A 13,136-nucleotide genomic window follows, 5' to 3' on the forward strand; every position below is an offset into this window, starting at 1 on the left:
GGGTGGTGACACCAAGTCATCTGTCCCCAAGCTTCTACCCACTGTAGAGGACAGCTTATTCCAACACCCTCAGTGTCTATCCAAAGTGTGTCTTTGGGAACGTGTCCTCCTCTCTCATTCCCATTCTTCCCAGCCCGTGGTGGAGCATAGAGGAAAATCTTACTAAAGGATATTCGCAGAGATCTGAGACGAGTTAAGGGGAGCTATTGTGGGATGGAAGTACTGTGAATCTGGTAACACAAGGGCCATTAGTCCCTCTTCCTAAAGGGAGGGACAAAGTTGGAATCTAGATACTGGCTACTGGCCCCTGGCAGAGAGAGTGGCTTTAGCAGAGATCTGCAACCTCTGGCCACCCAGTAGGGAGAAAACCAGAGGAAGAAATACCCTGCCCCTGACTCTCTTGCCTTCTTCCCCTGTGCCCAAGCTGAGACAAAAGCACAAAGGGTCTTGTCCCTGGAAAGCAGACTCCCCAGACACAGAAAACAGTACAGGAGCCAGAGCAACAGTGCCACAAGCAGCACAGTGGCCCTCTAAGACAGTCCCCAAGGACATGGCTTAGTTACTTTTCTGTTGCTGTGATAAAAGGCCATGGCCAAGGCAGCTTGTGGACAGAAGGTTTTATTTGGGCTTACAGTTCCAGAGGCCTAGGAGTTCACCAAGCTCACCATGGGAGACAGCAGGAAGCGGGCAAGCAAGGCAACTGAGCAGAGGCCAAGCGATCACATCTTGAACCTCAGACACAAAGGAGAGGGAGCACACTGGGACTGGCATGGCTATTAAATGCTCAATGCCTGCCTCCAGTGACACACTGTGTCTAACAATGTCCAAACAGCACCACCAACGAGGGACCAAGCCTTCAAATGCCTGAGACTAGGAGGGACGTTTTATGTCATTCAAGTCAACACAACCTGTGTGGTAAGTGCTACTTTTGTTTTCACTGAATGGGTGAGAAGAAAGCAAAAGACTTGAGCCTTGGAGCTACACGGCCTGGGTTGAAGATTGGTCCATGGCTACCTACCTTGGTGGCTTTGGGCCGGTAAGGCATTGTTTTAGTCACTGTTCTATTGTCATGAAGAGACACCATGGCCAAGGCAGCTGATAAAAACATTTGAGGGAGGTCTTGCTTGCAGTTTCAGAAGGTGAGTCCATGAACATCAGGGCAAGAAGCATGGCAGCAGGCAGGCATGGTGCTGATGCAGGAGCTGAGTGTTCACATCCCACCAGCAGTGGGCAGACAATGACTGAGGGAAGAGAGCAGTGAGCCTGGCAGGGCTTTTGAGACTTCAAAGCCTACCCCAATCCTTCCCAAAACAGTTCTACCAATAATGAGGGGCCAGGCTTCAAATCTACATGCCTATGGGTGCCATTCTCACTCAAGTCACCACAGGGGTTTACTCTTCTGTACAACAGAGACGACAGTGTCAGTTCATAGGAAGGTCAGAAAACTCAGATATTTACATTACAATTCATAACAGTGGCAAAAGAACAGTTATGAAGTAGCAATTAAAATAATTTTATGGCTGGGGGTCATCCATCATAACATGAGGAACTATATTAAAGGGTCACAGCATTAGGAAGGTTGAGAACCACTGGCTTAATGGGTAAGGACACTTGCTGTCATTCTTGACAACCCAAGTTCAATTCCTTGGACCCACATGTTGGAAAGAGAGAACTGCATGTCCCAAATTGTCCTCTGGCCTCTACATGTGCACATACGCACAAATGTAATAAATATAGTTTTAAACTGCCTCTGCCATTCAAATACACTATTTTTTCTTTTATGTCCCTGCATAATTTCTACTGGGAACCAATGGAGTCCATACATTTCTATAGCTACCCACTGATAATGGACGTGTGCTAGTCACGTGACCAGCATACCGATAGATTAGCATTAACAACCAAAGACACCAAGCAAGGCTTTGTTAAAGCTGGGAAAGCAGTTCTGGGCTTGGGGAGGTAGCTCTGTGGGTGAAGGCCCTGTCACATGCTTCAGGACTGATTTCCATAACCCCCAGAAAACTGGACACAGCATTATGCATCTATCCTCCCAGTATTCCTATGGAAGGCTCTGGATGCTGCTTGTCTAGCACACTCAGAGGGAAAAACAAAACCTCTGTCTCAATCAAGGTAAAGGCAAGGACTGATACCCTGCAGTTGTCCACATACCTCAATACAATCACCATGGTGCACATGTGTCTACACACACACACACACACACACACACACACACTAATGTTTGCCCATCTGCTCGTATTCAGTTAGAGTTTTGTGGTCCTGTGAATAATTGCTCTCTGGTACAATATTAATGAGGAACTTAGTTTGTGAGCTGTAAAAAAAAAAAAAAAACACTATTTTACATGTATGTATAAACGTCACACCCTGCAAGAAGCTGGCCTCCTGCCTTCAGAGTGATCTCAGCACGTATGGCCAGATTTGAGTTGGTTATTTCTAACTATGGTCGTTTTAAGGATATAGCACCCACAGAAGCTGTGCTAAGGAACCTGGGAGTGGGAAGGAGTGCATCTTCAGGGAACCAGAATTGCTTAGGTATTTAGGATTACCTTAAAGAACTGTACAGGCATGGAGGCTGCAGGAGTAGGTCTGTTTGTCTTCATAGCTGCCAGTGCCAATTTAAAAAGAATGTGTGTGTGTACGTGTGTGTGTGTGGTGTGTGCTTGTGTGTGGGAATGTGCAGTTACATGCCTGCCACAGCATGTAGAGGTCAGAGGACCTCAGGTATCAGCTCCCGCCTTGTTTGAGACGAGGGTCTCTCTTGGTTGTTGTATGTGGCAAGTTAGCAGGTACATGAGCTTCCAAGGACTCTGTAGTCTCTGCTTCCCACCTAACCACAGGAGTACTGCTATGACAGACACCTGCTACTGTGCCCAGCTAGTACACAGGCTCTGGTGATTTGAACTCAGGTCTTCAAGCTTGAATGGCAAACACTCTATCCACAGAGGCATCTCCACAACCCCTGTGTCTTATTTTTTGGATAGGCTCTTGTCATCTGATTCTAAGCTCATAAAACTTTAGTTTCCTTTTTATTTTTAGTGTAAACTATCCTTTGCTCTTTGGGCTTAGATTTCTGTAGCCCTGACTACAGAATTTACTCTGTAGGCCAGGCTAGCCTTGAACCCAGAGGTCTGACTACCCCTGCCCCCGAGTGCTGGGATTAAAGGTGTGTGCCACAAAACATCAGCTCTAGAGCCTCAATTTTTATAAATAAGAGAGAATAATGCAGTAAATGGCACACCTAAGGTCATTTGATTTGTATTTAGATTATTAAAAAATCCAATATTATTTCTTTTATTTAAAAAAACCACTTTATATTTAAGAAGAGGAGAATTTCAACCCATCACTCAGCCATTTTTCCCTAAAGTAAACTAATCTGAGTGGGTTTGAGTGGCATTCTGCAAGAATTCATGTTTTGAAGTTCTAACTGCCAGTGCTTCTAAATGTGGTCTTCTTCAAAGAGTGTGTGGTCTTTGCAGATGTGGTCTGCAGTCAGCTTTTTCTTTGGGTGGCCAGCTCACAAATAACAACACGGAGACGTATTAATTATGAAAGCTCAGCTTATAGCCCAGGCTTGTTTTTCACTAGCTCTTACAACTCAAATTAACCCATTTCCATTAATCGATGTTCTGTCACATCCTGCCTGCTTCCTCCTTGTCTCCTTGCCCCTCTCTGGCATCTAGATTCCTCTTCCTTTCTCTCTCCGCCCCGAAGTCCCGCCTATACCTCCTGCCTAGGTATTGGCCATTCAGCTTTTCATTACACCAATCACAACCACACACCTCCACACGGTGTACAAACACCCCACAACAATGTCCCTTACAATGTCATAGTGGAGTAGGAAACTTCTAGCCCAATATACCTGTTACTTTCATAAAATGGGACAAACTTGGTCACAGACACACTCAAGGAGAATGGCATGTGAAGATGAGGGTGAAGCAAGGTAAAGGTTCTGTAAGCCAAGGAACAGCAAAAACAAACAAACAAACAAAAACCAACAACAATACCCCCCAAACAAAACAAACAAACAAACAAAAACCAACAACAATACCCCCCCAAACAAAACAAAACCTGCCAGCAAACACCTGCCAGCTAATAGAGGGGCCTGGAGTGTCTATCTCCTCATTGCGCCCTCGGCAGGCAGGAAGCACCCTGCCAATGCGCTCTTCAGTTTTCTAGGCAGCCCTGGTGCATGGGCACACTATTCCACCTGCTGAGTAGCTAAAGCAGGGCTGAGTCAGTTTTCCTCTTATAGTCCCTGTTTGCTACAAAATATATTGACTTTGAACATACATAGATACATAAAATAGAATTGTTGATAGTAAATCAGAAAAAAATTTAAAAACAACTCTTAAGTACATTTTTATAACATGATGTGATTTTACCATTTGTCAAAGACAAAAGCAGAGCTGGGGAAATTGGCTCAGAGCTTAAGAGAGAGTCCTGTCCTTCCAGAGGACTTGAGTTTTACTCACAGCCACTCGTAACTCCAGCCGCTGGGGACCTGGTGCCCTCTGCTGGCCTCTGTGGGCACCTGACCAGGTGGCATACACTTAAATGAATGAATACAGACACATATACACTCATGAACATAAATCTCTTTTAAAAACTAAAAATAATGTCAAAGCAGATTTACATAGTAATAAGATTCATGCATTTATTTTTATTAGTATATTTACTTATTGGTTTTTCAAGACAGGGTTTCTCTGTGTAGTCGTGGCTGTCCTAGAACTCAAACTCTGTAAACCAGGCTGGCTTCGAACTCAGAGATCTGCCTGCCTCTGCCTCCCAAGTGCTGAGATTAAAGGCATGGGCCACCACTGCCAGGCTTTGTGCATTTGTTTTTATACAAAGCATTAAATCTTGGATGGATATTTAAGACTGGAGAATGTAGAGAAGCTTCTATAAATATGCAGAGCAAAAAGAAGTATTTTTAAGGACCATTTATGAAACTGTTGGAAATTCTGTACTACCTTCTAAGCTAAAATAAGTCAAAATTTATTTAACAATTTATTAATGAAACTCAAATAGCTAGTATTTAAATTATCATTCATGTATGTATGTATGTATGTATGTATGTATGTATGTATGTATGTATGTGCCTTCAGAGGCCAGAAGAGGGCACCAGATTCCCTGGGGCTGGAGTTACAGACAGTTATGAGCTACCATGTGTGTAGGAGTTGAGCCTGGGTCCTTTGGAAGAGCAGTCAGTGTTCCTAGCCATCTCTTCAGCCTCTCAAACAGCAAGTTTTAAAATCATTTTTAAGACAGTCCAGTCAATATATAGATAGTGTAATTCTATGGTTACATGCTGAGAGCTGCTGGTAGGAATATATGAAAAGCTTTGTTTTCCATAACTAAATGTCATGTTTCTTAGTTACTTTTCTATTGCTGTGAAGAGACACCATGACCAAGCCAGCTTACAGAAGAAAGCTTATTTGGAGTTTTCCCACAGTTTCCAAGGGTCAGTCAATAACCATCATGTAGGGAAGCATGGCCGTGGACAGGCAGACATGGTTCTACAAGAAAGCAGTGTGAGCAACCCAGGACTACCAGCCCAGGGATGGCTCCAGTCACTATGGGCTTGATCCCCTCCATTCATCACGAATTACGGAAATGCCCTACAGGCTTGCCCACACACGAGCATTATAGTAGCATTTTCTCACTGATGCTCCCTCCTCTCCAGTGACTCTAGCTTGTGTCAAGTTAACATATAGCTAGCTATCGGCACAGAGGTCAACTCATTAAAGCCGGTGTACTTTTGGGGGGGCCTCCAATGTGTAGCCTTCCCCAACTGTGGCATGTTCTAGAGAAACCTTGCATCTATTCCCTGGAGTGATGTTAAAGGATGCTGCCTCCATTTGCACCTGTTGAGGCTGACCCTGTCTTTCCTAGGCTTCCATGTAGTATCATGCATTATAGTCATTTTGAATTTTGTTGTACATTCTTCTCTCCAACATTGTGGCTTCCATTCACTGTCCCCACACACCAGATGTGTGGAGAGAGAGAAGTGGTTGGCAAACGGGACATTCTTGCTTCCTTTGGCTTGTTCACACCAGGTGAGAAGACAGCACAGCTTTGAAGGGACAGTTGGGTTGACTTTGTTAAGTGGGCATAACCAGCCTTCTCTCCCAAGAGTACAACAAAGAGGTGTCTGACCCTTTGGGACCACCTCAGCGGTGAGATCTGAGTACAAAATCTCAATATGGAATCAATGCCAGGCTAACCTTTCAAAGCCTCTGTGCTATTAAAGGCGATTTCCCTGAGTTGGCAGGTGAAATTATGGCTTGAAGATGAAAACATGGAGGGCAGCAAATGAAAGAATTAGTGCCCTGTTCAAATTAGATTTTCCATCCAACCAGGGAAACCTTTGCCTGTTGGGGCTGCTGAGGGCACCTTCAGCGGCCTACAGCCAAGGACAGGCTGAGGAGCAGCACATTCTTACCCTGTTTCATCAGTGGCTCTCACGGACACCTGCTTCCTAATCTACCCATGCTGGGAAGAGCTGGGAAAGCAAGGGACCATGGGGCCATTGTGTTTCAAGTGTCTTTGTGGGTTTTGTTTATTTTTCTTGGTGTGGATCTGGTCACAGTCTGGTTTGTCAGGAAACCTGGGATTTTGGTTTTTGGGATGCTTCTGCTTTTCATTTTATTCATTTATTCATATTATTCATTTATTGAACATTATCTATTGATCTCTCTCTCTCTCTCTCTCTCACACACACACACACACACATTGCCTACATGTATGTCAGAACATCACATACATGATTGGTGCCCCAAAAGAAGAATCTTTGCTGTTTTAAGTAGCAAGGAAACAGGCAAGAATTAGCCCCCCCCCCCAAGCAAGGCATCTAAAAAATAACTATATCGTGCTGCTTCCAGTGGCCTTTGAAGGCAGAAATAATGGAAACGGTGACTGAGCGCTAAGTCACTCTGCATGACTCGTTAAACTGCCATTTTCAGCACTTTGCCTCATACCATACAAGCGATAGAATCCTATTACAATTTACGCTAAGTTTAGATGTTTTTCTGTCTGAAAAGCCTTGTGGTCCCAGCACTCAGCCGTGAGGATAGACATCATTTGAAACACAGACAGTCATAATGGAGCTAAATTTGATAAGCCACTCAGGCATGAGCCAGCAGCCCAGCCCCTTAAATTGGGATGCGCGATTAATTGCTACTCTTTTATTTATTGTCTTTTATCTCTCATTGGATACAGTTGAGTTGCTATTTCCTGGGATGAGGCCAGGGCAAAGGATGGGAATGAATAATTTTTAAATTATGAAGCAGTTTCTTTGTTACAAACCTGGGCTCAGATGTAAAGCCTAATCATTTCCTTTTCCCAGGACAGTGCCCTTTGAACTCAAAAAGACACTTGGCTTTCCATCCTCCAGCCAGGGTGAGCAGGTCAGACATGTCTAGTCCTTGGAGGTCTCTGATATTTTTCTTGCCCTCTCTAAGGAAGCAGCCTACATGACCAGTGGCTTCTCATGATCCCACAGCCTGCTGCACAATGACACTGCCAGCCTAGGCCATCCATGTGCCTTTCCCCCAGGTCCTGTCCCAGAAGGTAAGGGCTTTCTCTTCAAGTTGTCTGTGAGTTTGAGTGGACCTTGACTGAATGAATCAACAGGCTTTGATTCCAGAGCTACCAGATTTCCTTCCTGCTGATTCAATAGCTTCCTCCTTTGTCTGGGTGTTGCAAAAATAAATAAATAACAAATAAGCAAACAAACCCACTCTTGGGAATTTTATCCTTTGCCGTTCTTCCTAGTGAGGGACATTAAGAGTTTGTGGCCAGCGAAACGACACCAACTTCTGTAGCAGGTCCTGAGTAAACTCATGGGAGCCTGTCCTGAGAAGAGGATTGAGTGTGGGAGCAGAAAGGGTGAGCAGAGGGAGAGCAACAGGCAGGGGAGGGGTTCAGGCTGGAGAGACCAAGACCCTGACCACGATGCTGACTGTTCCCCTTGGACCTGGTATTGACATACTGGAGAAAGGATTGGCTAATGCTCCGATGTGCATGTGTCTAAAGATGCCTTGTTATTTAAAAAAAAAAAAAAAAAAAAAAAGCAAGCTTCCTACCTATGAAAGCAAAGAATTTTTTTGTAGGAAACCTCCTAAAATATGTAAAAAAAAAAAAAAAAAAAAAAAAAAAAAAAAAAGGAAATCAAATTCTAGTCCTGTAGTTCAGAATATGTAAATATGTAATACTTTCTCATGGTGGCACAGTATCACTTATCTAATCAGCAACCCATTGTTTCTGTTGATAGGAATGATGCAGACAGGCTTGTAGTCCCAGCTTCTTAGGAGGCTAGGGCAGAAGGATCATATAGTCAAAGCCTGTCTGGGCTATATAATGACATCAGAGCGAGCATGGACGACTTAGGGAGACCCAGCTGTAAAATAAAAATGAAATGCTGAGAAGGTCTGGAGATACAGTTGTGTGGCTGAAGGCTCACCTAGCATTTACAGGGCTCTAGGTTCAGTTCCCAGTACCAGAAAAGGAAGAGGAGAGGAGAGGGGGGAGGGGGAAGGGAGGGAAGAAGACAAGACAGGAGGAGGGAGGGGAGGGCAGAAGGGAGAAAAGGGGAGGGGGAAGTGGGGGGAAGGGAGGAAAGGACAGAACAGGAGAGGGAAGGGGAGGGAAGAAAAATAGGAGAGGAGAGGAGAGGAGAGAAGAGAAAAATAACACTTGCCAACATTCACAGAGCTTCCTAGGTCTCTTAAGTGCCTACCAGGTAGCTCGTTGCATCACCTGGGCAGCCAATGAGGAGGCGCAGGTGTCATCCTCATTGTAGTGATTAGAACTAAGAAGGAACATATCCAAAGCCATAGCCAGTGAAGACTGGATTTAGGCTTCAAATCTGGCCGTAAGCCTCCTGAATCTGAGTTCTTATTAATCTGAGTTCTTAATGCCCTTGCACGATTCTGACCATTGCTTGGGCTGTATTACCTAAGATATCGTCTCTGCGTTCACGGTTCAATAGCATACTCAAGGCAATGAACTCAGGTGTGCTTTGCTTTTTTGATGCTTAAGACAAAGCACCTGTCTGGGGGGCTGGAACATTTTGTCTCCCATTTCTGAGCTGGCAGCAGAAGAATCCACTAGGGAAACAGGCTAGTCCACACAGGAGATGGAAATCCCTGATTTACAGTAGAGACTTCTAAGAGAATATTTGAATCAGAGGCGCTCTGGTCCTCAGTGGCACCACAGCATGGGGAGGACCCCATCACAGCCTCCTCCCGGCTCTCTCTTCACATTTTAGCTGGAGAGGCTCCGGGCAGTGGGAAAGGAACCAGACGGTAAGCCTAAGCCAGGAATCCTGTAGGTTGACTCATTTGTTTATTATTTGTGTCAGAGGTGAGGGATGCATGCATGGCAAGTGTGTGGACGTTAGAGGACAACTAGAAGGCATTGGTTCTCTCCTTCCTTCTAACATGTTGGTCCCAGAGTTTGACCTTCAGTTTGGGCAGCAAGTGCCTTTAGCTGCTGAGCAATCCCTAGGGTCCTGTTATTTGTTATTGGTAGGAAGGTTTTTACTTACCTTCTGAGGAGATTGGTTTAACTGAAGCATGGACTATTCCTTCAAGGCAACACTGAAAGAGGTATGTCAGCATGTTCTGATGTGGAAATGAGGCTCTTTTAAGCAGAAACAAATTTTAGAGCTGAGCCATCATATGACGAATTTTAGAGCATGTGTAGACACAATCTCCTCTAAAGAAAGTGTTGGTACCGGGCGGGCGGTGGTAGTGGCACATGCCTTAATCCCAGCACTCAGGAGGATCTGTGAGTTCCAGGTCAGCCTGGTCTACAGAGTGAGGTCCAGGCTTCAAAGCTACAGAGAAACCCTGTCTTAAAAAAAAATATGGTAATAGGGCTGCTTTGTGCATATTTATATTACTTAAAACTATCCACGTACATCTATTCCCATAAAAGGAACAGAAGACTGCTGTTGTTAAACTGTGAGGTTTCCCTTGCCAAAACTCAGGTTGAGAAGTCTGGTTATCAATGCAAAGGTTCTGGTTATCAATGCAAAGGTTTTGAGAGGTGGGGAGGGGGGCAGTTAGGTCTTGAAGGCTTTGCCCTGGGGAATGCATGGTTGTAGCAATGCCTTTCAAGGCCACCCGGCACCTCTCACACCAAACTCTGTCCACTCCCAGCTCTTCATTGGCTTCTCCCTACACCATCATGTGGGGATGCAACACAAGACCCTTGACAGCTGCAGCCACCCCTTCTGGAACTTTTCAGCCTGCCAAACCGTAAGTCAAGCTTTATTTCTTCCTCACTAATCTGCTTTGGATACTGCTATAGCAACAGGACTCAGACTGTGGTGGCTTGAATGAGATGCAGACACACCCCCACCTGTTAGTGACTGGGAAGGATTCAGAGGTGTGGCTGTACTGGAGAGGTGTGGTACTGAGGCCTGCGGCAAAGCCCTCCCGCCACCCCCAGTGTGAGCCCTCTGCTTCTTGTTTGTGGACTTTGGATGTATGCTCTCATCTACTCCAGCACCACGCCTACCTGTCTGCTGCCGTGCTCGTGGCAATAAACCCTTCCTTCTACAGTGGCCATAGATAAGTATTTTATCACAGCATATCGAAGTAGCTAATTCATAGATCAAAAAGTAACCAATAGAGATTCTTCAGGAAGCTGGAGTACTCAGAGTATAAAACCTTACAATATATAAAGACAAACTTATGTATATATGGAGAAAACAGCTGAAAACCAAACCTCAGAGGTCACTGCCAACTGACCTGGTACGGGGAAAATAGAAACGTATTTCCCCACTGTGTTTTCTGGGTGTTTAGTGTTGTAGCTGTGTGACTGTACACTATTGTCATACATACATGTTGATGGCATGAAAGAGCATGGAGTCAATGTGACCAGCTCCTGCTGGCCCTGCTCCCTCTCCTGTTGTTGTTACACCTTACCCATCTTGTTGGATGGTACCCTTAAACCTCAGTGGATTCTAGATAAGGAGCATCTATACTTATGTCTGCAATTCAGGGAGAGGACTCAGACATTGCTGGCTGACCTGTACAGGGAGTTGATACAATGAGACAGATAACCATGGAGGAACACTGCGAGGCTGAGACAGCCAAGCCACAGACTCTAGCCTTCACTACCTATAATTCTAAAGGAAGTGCGCGGCCTAGGTCTCAGCCTGTAGAGAGGGCTCAGCAGCAGAGCGAGAGAGGTAAATGCTCAGGATACAGGAGTGCGACTGTTTCTAGAATTCTAGAACCTGGGGACTGCCCTGTCAGCCAGAGTAAGGGTCTTCTCAGTTGACGTTGTCAAGTTGCTTTTCCCAGAGAATCCATGGTTAAGGTGCTCATGGTGATGGCATCCTTGGTTGCCCAAGGCCTCTGGTTAGTTTTTGCAGAAGCGTGAGTAATAACAACAACAACACCGTACTCGTCCTGTTTCCCATCTTTTCTCCCACTGTCACTACCTCCACTCCCATCCATGCTGATTACACTGAAACATGTTAGGTAAAATCCCTGTCACCAACACCTTTTACCTTGAGCTCCCATAGTGGTGCAAACCCACATCTCCTCTTCCATTGGAATTTGGCTTCCTGTATGTGCTGAGTGACAGGTGAGTCACTCAACATCTCCACATAAGTACTTAAGTCTCAAGAAGGCAATACCTGCTGAGTGGTGGCTCATATTTTTAACCCCAGCACTCGGGAGACAGAGGCAGGTGGATCTCTGTGAGTTTGAGATCAGCCTGGTCTAGAGGACTAGTTCCAGGACAGCCAGGGCTATAGCTAAAATCCCTATCTGGGAAAACCAAACAAAAAAGAAAAAAAGAAAAGAAAATACTCTTCATGCTGCATTCAAAATTATTTTTATCATTGATAATTTTTTTTTTGAGACAGGGTTTCTCTAACAGAGCCCTAGGTGTCCTGGAACTCACTTTGTAGACCTCTATCTCACAATCCTGAGTGCCAGGATTGAAGACATTCAAAACCACTGCCCAGATTACCATTGACAATTTTAAGCATAAAATTTCATAATCAAACTCTCTTCAAAATACTCAAATTTTTATCACTGCAATGAGACCTGCCCCATACTTGAGTATCCCAGAATGGCTAATAACCCACAATAGGTTTACTTAGCCCTAGAATAAATCCTAAAAGTTGTTTGTGTTACTGATTACATCTCTGGACTTAAATTTCTTGAATACTTGGAAAACAGATTAGTATTAAGTGCTCAGAGCCTAATAATCTGTGAATATTAGCAAGCCTTAAAAGCATCAGTATGAATGTATATGTTTCTCTGCAATTAATATATGAGCTGAGTAAGTATGCATAGCCAACTACATGCCAGGCTACAGTCATGGTCCATGCTGTAGAACACGAAGCACTGTTACAGGAGACAGCCTCACCCTGCAGGGGATATACTTACTTCTGTCAGTATGACAGTTGTGTACATTAAAGGGAATGCCGATGTCTGTTAAATATGCCAAGAGGAGAGTAAGAGATGAAAAAACAAAAACAAAAACAAAAAACACTAAAAGACTGACAAATGTTGGAGTAGAATAGAAGATCTCTTATTTAATGTCTATATTTCATGTCTTTAAAGTTGTAATTGCCTCCTCCTACTTCTTATAATATAAAACCCTTTAATACACCTCCCTTATGAAAGTTCTATGGCCATAACTAATTTAACATCAGTTTCAAGGGACTATAGTTTTGGTTCATTTTCACTCATTTTTATCTTGCAAGCTTAGGCTTTGTAAAGAAGTCCTGAACTGCATAAAGAATCCCATGTTTACTGGACTGCAAATCTTAGATGGAAAAGATTTTTGTCTTAGTTTAAAAATATTATTTTTAGAATTTAGTTGTTGTAGGCTGGGACCTTTTGTGTGAGGAATATGGACATTCATAAACACTGAGGTGTGGGTGTGTGATGTCTGGTAATTCCAGGTTCCATGTCTCCACCAAATGAGACCAAGGGAGAAGGCACAGTACTTCTTCCCAGGGCTAAAGATCATTTTCTCCTTCCATGGAGATCTTTGCATTTGTTCATGCTTGTCCTTTTAGTCCTATTTCAGCACATCATTTGAAGGATTAAATGCGTTATAGTGGGGAGGGGCATCTCCTTTACTATAGA

This window comes from Phodopus roborovskii, unplaced genomic scaffold (genome assembly GCF_943737965.1).
Source record: "Phodopus roborovskii unplaced genomic scaffold, PHOROB, whole genome shotgun sequence".
Taxonomy (NCBI): Eukaryota; Metazoa; Chordata; class Mammalia; order Rodentia; family Cricetidae; genus Phodopus; species Phodopus roborovskii.